This window comes from Anopheles cruzii, chromosome 3, assembly GCF_943734635.1.
Source record: "Anopheles cruzii chromosome 3, idAnoCruzAS_RS32_06, whole genome shotgun sequence".
Taxonomy (NCBI): Eukaryota; Metazoa; Arthropoda; class Insecta; order Diptera; family Culicidae; genus Anopheles; species Anopheles cruzii.
The window spans coordinates 67,013,105-67,026,303 of record NC_069145.1 but is presented as its reverse complement, the minus strand read 5'-3'; positions in this window follow the sequence as shown (position 1 = coordinate 67,026,303).

The following is a 13,199-nucleotide window of genomic DNA, read 5'->3' as shown; positions in this document are numbered from 1 at the left end:
ATCCATCGGTGCGGCAGTGTCCGCCGCCGGCAGCCGATAAATATTTTGTCTTCCTGTGGGCATCAATAATCTCTTTTTAATGTCATACAATTGGAGACCGGGGACGAGCGAAGCGTTTGCTCGGACTGTCAAAATAGGGTCACCAAGTTGGCAGTGCCATGGCCCGCCCGAGGTCGGTTCATGGTGCTTAAGCTCAGATAAAGCGCTCCACTGAGCGGCGCTTGATCGCTGCGTGAAAAGAAATCGATTAAGACCTCAACTTCCAAAAACGGGACTCGCCCTCGGGGTTTGGTTGGAAAAGGGTGATGATCTGGTGCTGCTGAGGTCATATCATCTCCTAGGCGTTGATGAGTTTCGTGAGCCAATGCGCTTCTGAACATAGCAAATCTTTGACCAGTCTCCTATGGAACTTTCCCATTAGGCCATGTTCCAATATCTATAAACAAGAGTGACGAACACTTCCTTTTACAAGCTGGCCCAGTATTGAACCGGTTCCACTTTCATACACAGGAAGCTTCTATACCTGTAAAGTTTAATTGCAAGCGGAAATGAAACAAATTACTCTCTGTCGCGCTCCGGCGACATATTTTCTGACCATCCTTTGCTGCGTGTGACCAAATTGCGGTTCAAGCCACGATCATGCACTTTCATACACGACGCAGGTGTTGAACAATCCGTAGCCCACATTATGTTATTAACTAGAAAAAGAAAACATCTCCAACTCGATCTCGTAGCGTAGCGTGTTCGAGCCGCCGGTAATCTCCAATTAATTGTTTCATTATGACGATCGATTGAAATAAAACGCCAATTAAACGCTGATTACAACGTTTTATGGACATTTTTTATCACACGGCGATGGTGCCAGATGCTGGCAAAGAGCATCAGGTTTATTCCCGTTCTACTGGGCGACACAAAATAAAATCGCTTCATCTTATAGTAATTTTGCTGCTTCATACCGTTCGATTTCTTTTACAAGATGCCAGTAGATCCCTTTGTGAATGTTACATAACATTAGGATTTCAATGTCAAACCATGCATGCTGCTTTTGGGCATCGCTTTCCAAATTCATCTGATAAAAAGAAAGAAATATTTGTATTTCCTTGCAAACAGTTTCTGCCTTCCGGCCCATAAACTGGAGGGCACTAAAATGGGAGTAAAATATTAACAATCTTGCGATAAATCACTGTTTTTGCGCGAATCCACAATTTTACGCATTGTTCCCGCGAATGGGAACCGTTTTGTAATGGCCGGGCAAAAGCCGTGGCAAAGAAGAATCGATCGGGCAATAAATTTACGAACCACGGTCGGTGCGAAAAAAGGGCAAGAGATAAAGACGAAAAAAAAACATTAGCACATCAATCGCGGGTCCGAGCGTTTGGGAATTTTCACGAGATTCAAGTTTTTCCCGCAATTTCTCTCGTCCTTCAGGGGGCTCAATTCATTCAGTTCGGTCAGTGAGCCATCGTAACGCGGGTCGGCGCAGATCATCCACAGACCCACAGACACAGGTTGCCGTCGGAGGTCGGAGCGTAACGAACAAGTGCTAATTTTCGCACCTTTTTTAGTGCGGCATGAACAATATATTTTTTTGGTTTCGGTGATAAATTAAGTACGACGCACAGGCACGGTGTTCCACGGGCCTCCGAATCCTTGGCAGGTCATCATCGGCCAAGCGTCCGCGCGGCATCAAAAGATTCACTGGCCGCACTGGAAGCCGCATCGTCGGTCAACGGGACGAACGATTCCAGCGCCACGATAAGCAGCGAACCCCATATAAGGTATGTGGTCCGGTCGCTCGTTGGGAACACGAAACTTTTTCCCTCTACCAAGCGGGACGCGGCAACCGCACCCAACCAAGACCGACCGAAGCCGACGCGACGCGAAAACTGGTACCGGAATAATTTTTCCTCCCGACAGGTGACTTTGTAATGTTTTCAGCGGTGTTGAGAGCGGTGCAAGGAACCGCCCGGAGGACCCCAACCCGGAGGAGAAAGGTCGCCTAACCGTTCGTAAGATCGCTAGGGAAATAAATTCGATCGCGTGATAATGGATCATAATGTTGAACGTCATGTCCGATGAGCTTAACATAAAAGGTGATCGTACGCATATTAGACTTATTTTATTGATACAATCTAAGATATTAGGCTTAGAAATACACTTTATTTGATAACTTGGCATTTTTCAGCGATCATATTAGGTAGTCTAAAAAGAAATCCATTATTTTCACGGTAGATGCCTTCAGTGATCGATATCTCGTGAAGTATCGATCGTACAGTTTCAAGTTTGGGCTCGTTTTAAAGCTGATACTTTACACTTAAAAAAATGCTTTCACTGTTTATTGTTTGTTCTATTCGTTTGTGAGTTACAGGGTGTTAACAATGGAAGTCACCATAGAGAAAATAAGGTACATTTTACCATTTTTCTTCGAAAAAGGCGAAAATTCAAGCTAGGCGGCTGAAATTTTGCTTGTTGTTTATGGTGCCGATACTGTAACAGCTAGTTGCGATAAATTTTGGTTTCGTTGATCCGTTTCAGTTATTTTCGATGTTAAAGATGCTCCTTGCACAGGCAGACACGTCATCGAAAATGTCGATAAAATCACAGAAATAATCAAAATTGATCAACATGTTAGTAATCAGAGCATCGGCCAGGAGCTAAAGAATAATCATCAGACAGTTTTAAGCCATTTGCGCAAAGCTGGATTCACAAAGAAGCTCGATGTTTGGGCGCCACCTTATTTACACCAAAAAACGTGATGGCTCGAATTTCCATCTGCGCAATTTTGGCCAAACGGAATGAAATCGACCCATTTCCTAAACGGATGGGTACTGGGGATGAGAAATGGGTCACTTACGACAATATTGTGTGAAATCGGTCGGGGTCTAAGCGTGGTGAAGCAGCTTACAGGGTGGTCAAACCAGGACTTACGACCAGTAAGGTTCTACTGGGTTTATGGTGGGACTTGAGAGGAATCATTTATTATAAGTTGCTTTCGTGTGGCCAAACACTAAATTCAGATCTCTACTGTCAATTATTGCACCGTACGAAACTGGCAATTGACCAGAAACGACCAGAATTGGCCAATGGAAGAGGAGCTGTGTTCCACCAGGACAACGAAATGTCACACACGTCTTTAGGGACTCGCCAGAATGTCCGGGAGCTTGGTTGGAAAGTTTTAATGCATCCAACGTATAGACCGGACCTTGCACCAAGCGATTGACACCTTTTTCGCGCATTACAAAATTTCCTGAGTGGTGAAAACTTGAGATCAAAAAAGGATTGTGAAAATGGATTGCTCGAGTTTTTCGCCAATAACAACTAAGCCTTTTACAAGAGAGGCATTATGAAGGTATTTTTAAAAAGACAACAAGTTTTCCAACAAAACGGTGCATATTTGACGAAAATCGGACAATTAAAAGTATCTTAAATAATGTTTTGAAGTACACGCAAAAATAATGGATTTCTGTTTAGACTACCTAATAATATAGTGACAATTCAATCAATAATGAGCGTCAGTTATTTGGTAAATAATTTCATCAGCAAACTGTGATCGATACTTTGATCTTTCGAAAAAGTAAAACGAAGCAATCCCAGATCGATCGAACGAACATTCCAATCTCCTCGAATTAACACATCACACGAGTTTATCGAGAATCTGCCTACGTCTTTCTCGACGGTGCCAAAAGTATTGAATTTAAAGAATAAATTACGCCACTTTACGCAATAGGGGTTCGATGCTTCGGCACATTAGTGGTTAGACCGGTTCGAGTGTTTTGCTTTGCCATGGAACGGCAACCAGACAGTGATGGGCTGTTTGAGCTGTCAAGTGAATATTCTGGCCCGTACGGATAAAGTCTTTTATTGGAAATTTTAATGTGTTTCACGTCGATCCATTTCATAAATCAACTATTTATGGTGCCTAGGGATACTGCCCAATACGCAAAGAGATACAAAGATGTGTTTACGAGCGTCGACCTTTTTTTCGAACAAAGAAAAAACCACAAGACAAGCAGTTAATTGGATTTGTGCCGATGATTTGTTCTGTTTGCCCGGAAACACAAACAGCACGGTGCACGGAACCGCAAGAACAGCAAATTAACTTAATTTTAGTTCAAAAGAAAATGATTTAAGCATCGGATCCACGCTGCGTTTCGGTGAAAATATAAAATCAACTACACGCAATTGGTAGCTGCTTAAGGTCTGGGAAATGTTTAAGGGCGACGGCGGATCGACCGAGCGGACTGTCCATCGTGGGCCTTGGCGGTATCCGCCCCGCGGGACTGGACGGAACGATTGAAAGGATGGCGCATCCAGCCGCCAGCGTCTCGAAAGGAAGTCAACTGAAATCCAATAATCATTAAATCATGAGTACGCGAGTCGTAAAATTACTTGTTTTACTCTGCGGCCGCTGCTCGGTCGCACGCTTGCCGTGTTTTCATTCGGCGCCCCTTTTGTTTAACGCATAAATTGAGCTTCTCACAGGATCACAGGTTCGAACTCTTTTTATTTTCGCTACTTCCGTGAGCCTTGCGTAAAAGTCGGGACAAGAAAGTAGGTGCCGGTCACGAATGGTGTAGCAATTCGCTAACCGTACGCCAAGATGGATTACTTTTGGTTTCCGGCGGAGTATAATCGCTTTTCTGTCTGTCTGTCTGTCTGTCCGACTGTCGCCAGCGAATGTCACGCAAGCTTCGTCCGTTCGTTCCGTGCACGCGCCCGAACAAAACCGTAATAAATAAATTGGCTTGATTATATCGGTTCCGCATCTCGGGCCGTCGAATGTTTTGCCACCATTTTGGTCCCATTTCACAACCAAATCCCTGCCAAGTCGGTTCGGTGGCTTCGAATGAAAAAAAAAAACAAAATCCTTTTAAATGCGAGAATCTGTGAGGACATCGGTGGAACCTGTGGAATTCAATTCAAGGACTCTATGTCAAGCATTTGCCTCGCAGGTTTCGTGCCTCTTCAGTAAGCCCTCCCCACAACACGGCGGAATGTAAATCGTCGTCCGATTTTTCGCCCGCCGTTGATCGATTGACCCCTAGTGACGGATGCAAGTGCTCTCAGGACACCAGCTTACATGCACAGCGCGCGCGCTGCCCAACAACGGGCAACGGATTTGAATATCCGATCCCGGTCGTAGATAATTCGGTCGGACCTTCGACGACTCCCTTTTCGCCAATTACCGGCTTACTTAGGGCACGTACTTGCTGTACCACGCAAGAGCACTTCGGCGAAGTTGCCACGGTTTGTTGATCGGGTTTCGAAAACCTGGTGCCCCTAACGGCGCAACGGTGCACCAACATCTCTATCGACTCGAGTCCAATTTCGTGAGACCTTGCCTCGTCGCGACGCGTTTCGATTGTAGCATATGCGTCCGCGAGCGAGAACAGTGAACATAGAAGGGCGGGTTTCGTTTTATAATCGTTGCAAAAATCTGCCTCCCCAAAGGAAGGCTCCGCTGTTCCGTGGAAAGGCAAATTGGATGCAAATAGCACGAACAATGCGCCTGGAGAGATCGCTTCTCTCCCCCGAGACACAAAAAAGCGCAACTTCAGCTGTCTGCACAAGTAGCTACGCAAAATTAGATGATGAAGTTGATATTGAGGCTCTCCAATCAATTGGTTCCAGTGTCAAACATCCCGGGCCAGACACTGCCCGAACTCGTTCCGTGCGCCCCCGTTGCCCGACGGGACGGGAAACCCCTGCTCGCTGACGGCCATTTGTGACAGCCGGCAACGGAGCCGGGGCCTTCGGAATTGGTTTATGCGCAAGCAGTGGCGCTACCTTAAAAGGAAGCGTTGATTGAACCTCTTAATCTTCGGCGACGAAAAGCCGAAACGAAACGTGCGGTCCGGGGACGGGTCCCGCCCGGGCCTGCGCACGAGTGAAAGAAGACTTGAACTAATTTTCTGCCTCATTTGGGCGTGCACGGCACGGTGTAGACCGCGTGCGCGTGAAGCTCGGGAAGAGTTTTGCGAAACTCTGACGTGTGGCCAAGACGGGCCACTAAATGGGGCGTTTAGGGCGGAAAAATAAGCGTGGAGTAATAAGCGAGGCGACGGCGTCCGAAATCGCTCGCACTGACAGTTGAACCAAAGGACAAGCGTTTAACGAGAAGGCGTAAGGAAGCTGCAGCGGGTTGACCGGTAGCAAGGTTAACTACGGCCTGCCAGCTTACGCCGTCGATGCGAGCAACAAGAAAGGCAACTTCAGAACAACTGACACCAAGAGAGGCGGGACGTTTCAAGAGCCAATCCTTACGCCGTTTTATTTACACACCTCTTCGAGACTCGTGCCCAAGAACACGGTTGACAGCATTGAAAGATGATAAAGCGTTATTCATTTGGACCCTTAAAAGTGGTTACAGAACCTCCTGCCGTGGCTTGAAATTGAAATTCGGAAATATAATTTGAAATTTTGTTTCGAAAACTTTTTCCCATCCGCCGATCGACGATCGATAAACGACTGGCAGCCTGGACTTCAAGCGACGTCCAGCGCCACGAAGCGTGAACTTCCACCACATGGCCGGCATGGTGATGCCATGCAAATCGGCCATTAATGGGTTCATTTTTGCGACCAACCGACAGTTTCGTGGCCGACAATTTTATGTTACCCAGGTTTCATCCCAGGCACCCTTTCCCGGTGCCCTTCAATGTTTCAAAAGCTCTGTCTCTCTCGCTTGTCGAACAAGGCGGAGCCGATCCGACGTGTCCGTGGCGGCCACCCACAAACTTCGAATGGTGGTGACCACCGCAAAATCGAGAGTCCGTGAGGCCATTCTTTAGGTGGCAATTACGCCGTCGTCGTCGTCGTCGGTGGTCCGAAATCGCTTACCACCGGAGGCAAGGTACGAGCATTCTGCGCACGAAGAAAGTGAACCATTTAGTCCGAAAGGCGCAGAAAAAGCCATCAAACCCGCGAACTTTAGTGATGGTTTTTCCGTCTCTTGATTCGCGTGTCCTTTCCGACCAATCTGTTGCTATAAGTCCCTTTCCTTTTTTTGTTGTCCGACGCAAATAACCGGCGGACTGGCGTCGGGGACGGGACGCACAATAAAAGTACCTTCAAACAGGTAATTAAATTTGTGTGTTCGCGACTTGTACTTTCTGCTAGCGAACCATAAAAAAGCATGTGCAGCCGCAGTGCATGGGGAATTCGGGCGCAAAAGAGGAACGTGGGCAAATAACGGGCGCGGCCTTATCAACAGAACAAGACACAAAAATCGCACCATTCGGCTTGTGGTTTTCTCCGTTCCCACAATGTCCCACAGTGGCGCAATGCTTCCGCCCGGAATGCTCGGTTGCTGATGGCAGAAGTGTAACGATAAGGAATGACTGGGAACCTTTCTGGGTTCGTCGATATATCAGTTTGCAAATGCAGCCTGCAGCCTGCAGGGATGGGCTGTCGAAGATTGTGGAGCTGTTTATTTGCTTCTTAATTAACGCAAATTATCGCGTTGCTGGCACAAAGAGCGGACACTGCATTGGCTTCTGTTATATAAGATACAATTTGTGGTAATGAAGCCTTTTTTGTCATTTCATACGTTTTATTTTATGCTATGACAGCATAATATTTTGAACATTCTTGTTTGAATTATCTTTCTGATTTATGCTACAGCAACCGATCATAAGCTGTGAAAATTTGAATTCCCTGTTTAGCTTATTTATTCAAATTTCTTTACTCTTTTAAAGTAATACCAGCAAAAACGAAAAACGGACACTTCAGAGCGAGTAAAAAAATCCCTCTTGAATGTTGTAGCATTAAAGCACACCAAAAACCCGTGGCCGCCACCAAATTTACGAGCAATCGCAAAGCTCATCAAGCGAAACATGAAACCGAAACCAAACGGAAAGCTTTGAACAACATGACGAGAGCCGCCGTTTGGCGGAAGATTTATAGATTTTCAGCAGATTGTCCCGATTCGCGCCGAAGACAAAGCGGACAAAATGTACGACTGCAGCACCGGTGCACATCGTCGTCCGCGCAGCAGCATAACCTTTGCCACCAGCCAGCCGGCCAGGCCAGTGTGCGCCCCTTTCAAATTCACCGATACCGTGGCCTGCCGCCGCCGACCTGCGAATGTCGGGAATGTCAGTTTACCATTTCATTAGCTTGGCGGTTACGGGTTGACACTAATTAGGCGCGATCGGATCGTAGATTTTTCTCGCAGATGCCTTTCGCCTCGCGAAAACCGGATGGCAAGCGACCGGGGCCAGGCGATTGGGCAGGGCGGCTCGCGATAGCGGACTCATCCGGTATGGCCCCACCGGTGCGCGGGCCGATTCAGGGTTGCGAACCGTTGAGAATGCCGGGTCGATGCGAAAACCGCCACATTAACAGGGCCTGGCACGTACGGGACCCCGGAGATCGGCGTCGGTATTTTTGCACCGTTTGGCCGTGATCGGCATTATGCATTATGTATATCGCAAAAGGGTATCATGGAGCTCGCGGAGCCCGGTCAACCGTGGACAGACCCTCGGGTCCGTTTAGTGTCTAATGGTTGGCTTTCGCTTATTCGACAACCGAACAGACAGCGCACTTCAAAACACTTGCAAACAAATTTCATACATTCATTCAACAGTTCCCTGTGGCTCATTGCCTTCCCGGGCGCAGGAGCACGTGACTGGTGCCAACGGCTGGCACAAGCGAAGGCCCACACCCTAAACAATCCGCCCAGCGTTATGGTTCTGTCGCACTGCACGTGGGGCACGTCGTCCATGCGCGGCAACCCTTTGGGGTTGCCGCGAGGAGGTGTAACGATTTTGACATTTAAACGCACACGCCTTGCCATGGCAGTAGGAAGGCTTAGTGAGGATGCATTTCGGTGCGCTCCGTACGTCGAATGTTTTGTAATAGACCATTAAATCACACATAATTGATCTCACTTGTCACGACCTTCGTTAGGCGCGTGAAATTTCGTGTGGGCCGAAACTTCAATAGTAAACCAATGCTAAACGACAATGCCAATCGCTAGTCAACACATAACGGTGCGCCGTGTCTGATGGTTAGAAACGGTGACGGGGCCGGACGGACCTCGGACTGGGGCAGAGAATTTGGAAAACAACAAACACCGTCGGGTGACAGTAAAGCTTAGCTTTTACTGTCGCATTAGGTGCTCCCGTACTCCCTGCCGCTTGAACTAGATTTCCTACCGCCGGATGGACGGCGAAACGTCGTATCTGATGAAACCTGTCCTTCGTGTTTATTCTCCGTTTCATGGCATTCCTTTTTGACAGGTCCGCTCTTTCGTCGACGGCTGGCCAGCGGAGTTGGCGGCGCTTGGTGGCAATGTCGATCTCACCGGTTTGGGAGGACTTTTGCGTGGAATTTTCAATCTTCTATGATAACTGGTACCACGTGATCGCTCCGGCAGGATGTGCCGGGAGCCACATGAAAAGAGCTCCTTCTTTCTTGGCGCACTCCAAAAAACGAGTTTCTGCTCCCATTGCCGTCCGGGTCCCGTTGACGGGCGAAATACTTTACATTTGTTAATTAACTAGTTGTGAGAAATGATTGTGAGATAGGCGGCAAAATATGCCGTCTGGCAAAACTCGAGCAGGTTGTCTGGGCGTGATCGATAACATTTTATTCCGGGCGCTGGTTCTCATGGTCCCGGAATCTACAAACTTGCACGCGACAGGGGTCTTGAGTAAAGGTGCTTACAGATTTGATGATAACTTCCCAAGAGTTCCGAATGAAAGGCACTATAATGTCGTGCGGTGGCGAAAGCGACGAACCTCAGAAAAACCAACAAAAAAAAAAAGCCAACAACCGGTGGACTGTCTCCCGCGGTTGTGTTAAACTAATTGGAAGTTTACAGTCAACCGAGTTCCACTCTGGTGACCGGCGAAGAATGCGGGATTCATGAGTGCTCGCAAATCATGTTGATCGTTTGCTGAACCATCAGCCGAGTGCGTAGTGTCAACATAAAAGTGTAGTAAACAAACACGTTACTACCGCGCTGAGCTTCTGGACGGCCGCCGTGGGCTTTGGAAAAAAAAACCGAGGAAATGTTATAATCAAATCCAGCTCATGATTTGCAAAGTTGGCCCCGAGCGGGTCCCGTGCGGTTTGCCGTTGTTACGAGCCTGCTGGAATCCGACGGGCTAAACCGTTTCGCTTTCTATTTTGTCCGTCCGGCTCGTTCACGGAACGGTCAAATATTTGCGCCCACCGGCGCGAGGCCGCTGTTCACTGGTGTTTGCTTTTCCAGACAAATCTTGATAAATTGCGTGCGGCACCTGTGGCCGGTATTTGGGTTGTGCAACGTGCGACGTATTTGTCAGGATCACGGTTTCGGTCAAAGAGCACGGCAAATAATTTCTTCAATGAAGTGATAACTGTTCGTGGCTCCACACGTACTCCGTCATGTTTTGTTCGCATGCGGGCTTTCCATGTGCCCATATGGGGCCACAGAGAATTGTATTTATCGCTTTAGCTTTAATCCCGTTTTGTGTTTGCCACGAATGCTTGATCTGAATATGTGAGAAATCAATTTAAATGCAAATCGGATACAAAGGGAATGGTGTCAGGAACTGAACGTCCCCGACGTGGCAGAACCCTCCCGAAAACAGCCATCGGCTAAACGCCACTCGACGGTACAAGTGCTCAAATAAGTGGTTACATTGAGGGGCAAAACACTGAAATGCCATTTGGGGTTAGGATTTAGCTGCCCCTCGCGAGAAGTACGGCCACGTGAAAGAACCCCCCCAAAAAGTCAACAAGGTCAATAGCCCCGTGCATATTTTAACCGTAAAACACTTCCAACAGCAGCGCAGCATAATCAGGAAATGAAGTGCTTTCGAGCGGCTCACGGCCAAACCAACCAACAATTTTTTTTTTTTTTTTTTACTGCATCCCTCTATCACTTCCCGCGGCACGCAACAGGTTGCGTGGCCGCCCGGGGAGGGGTGGCCCATTCTGGGCCCCTTATGCTGGGGCAACCAATAAATTCAATAAGTTTATCTTGCACTCAATATCTTTTTTCCCTCGCGGCCAAGACCGGAGACGCTCGAGACGTGTAGCGTCGTCTAGCGTTAGGTGTTTCCCTCGGGCTGCCATTGTCCCACTCCGGCCCTGGCGCAGTGGTCCACCGCAGGAGATTTCGATCGGCTCTTGGGGAGGGGGGCATCTGATTTCGTCCGATAGTCCGATCGAGTTGATGTAGAAGAGCGAAAGAGACGCTACGAGAGCCCCGGGTTTCCTTGGCTATTATTAGGTCTGTATGGTCCGTCCACCGACTCAAGTGCAAGATTCCACTTTTCTCCGGGGCCGGCCAAACTCCGCGCCCCGCACAAACACCCTGCCGCCCGTCGCTGCGGATATTATCGATTGGCGATTTTTATCGATTATTAGTCGCAGCTTATTAACTCTCGAATAAATTACGCCTCGCAATGGGTCTATCGGAAGGTGCGACCCGTGGGGCGCTGTGAGTGAGTGTTGTGTTTGATGCCGATGCGGTGCTGGCTGGCTCCGATGGTGAAACACAAGCGGCACCAAGAGAGAGAGAGAGAGAGACCGAGAAGCATACTGCTCGAGGACACCACTCCGGTGCGGTGGCGCAGTGCTTTACGCGAAAGGGGTCCCGCGATTGTGTAGCGGGCACCCTCGTAAGATCATGTGCGAGGTGAATCGATTCGAGTTCAGTCGCGGTTTTTTTCGCCGCCTTTTTCTTGCCGCGCGCGCGAATCGCTGTCTCTAAAAGCTACTTCGGCGCATAGTTTGCATACAGATTCGTCGAGTTTATGTCACCTTCAAGCGACCTCGTCCTGTCGTAATCATGGCGGCACTCACGCTGTTTACGCTGGCCGCTGGCAGGTCGCGGCATCGCACCGCCGCCGCCGCCGCCATCAGGAGCCAATTACGAGAAAGCGCAAGAAAATTTGCATTTCGGGCTCGTAAATTAGACGCAAAAATTGCGCTCACACTATCGTCCCGTTCCGTATTTTCGATTCGAGATCGTTGTCGGTGTTATCGCGCCCCGATCGCGCGTTGGTTGAAAGAAACCACAATGTAGCGTGGCGAAGCGCGGACACCTGTACGCGGACAAGGCATCTCGCCCCGGTGCGCTTTATTGATTATGCTCACGGAATGCGGCATATTTAATGTGCACAACAAATTTCGGTTATTGTTTATCTCACCCGGGCAGATTGGACCTATTCGAACATGTTTACTTTAATTAATTCTCACTCTTTGTGTTGTGTATCTCGCCTCAATCTGCCCAGCATTTCTACCCCATGAATTCCCGTTTGTAACACCGGCCCTCAAACACCGAAAAGGGGCTGCGTAGTGGGAAGAAAACTAATTAAATTTATATCAGATAGACGCATACATCTGACGCCCCTGATCGCCACCGATCGACCCGCTGGTGTGGTGGTAGCCCCGCGATTTGGCCTCTGGCTGGTTGTTTTGAAAAGTTGCTCGACAAACACTTTACAGGCCAACGTGAGCTGCAGGGCAGACCGCATGTTCGGCCACACACGCCTGGCTTCAACTTTTCTGAAAATCAAACAAACAAGTGACAAGCCTACTTTTCTCTGGCTACGCACCGAGAGGGAAAAGTCACGGAGATCGGGCATCATGCAAGCCATGTTGCATGATGCCCGATCGGTGGTTCATGCAACATCGCAGCGGACTTCGAAGAGCGAGATATTTTTGCATGACAATTAAGCGTTGCGCGAGAAGAAAACCAGTGATTCACTTTTCACACTGAAAAAGTTCAATTTAAAGAGTGTATGATTTTAAAAAGTGATTTCGAACAACGAAAAGTCATCGTCATCTTATACGAGGATCAATAATAATGATTCGATATTCATCATACGTGAACGCGTGCATTACATAAAAAATGGGGAATTCAATCAAACACAACATGCAAAGAAAACAAAAACGTTGAAAATAGTCTGTAGATTCTTCCTAAAACCAAATATGTCTGCCTCACCCATACAAATTCCCCACAGCGCGACGTCGAAGAATTAAATCGAATGGGAAAACTTAATGCATCCTGCTTCGCAGCTAGAATTGACACACACGACACGCAAGTTTATAGCCAAATAATGGTGAGAGACTTAAAAATTTATGAAACACCTGAGAAATAAATTATTTCGTCCATGGCGATCGGCAACCTATTCCGGCGAATTCCGAGCCGCCATTAGCAGTTTGCCATAAAATCGGCCACTGGTCGGTTATCGTTTTTGCCT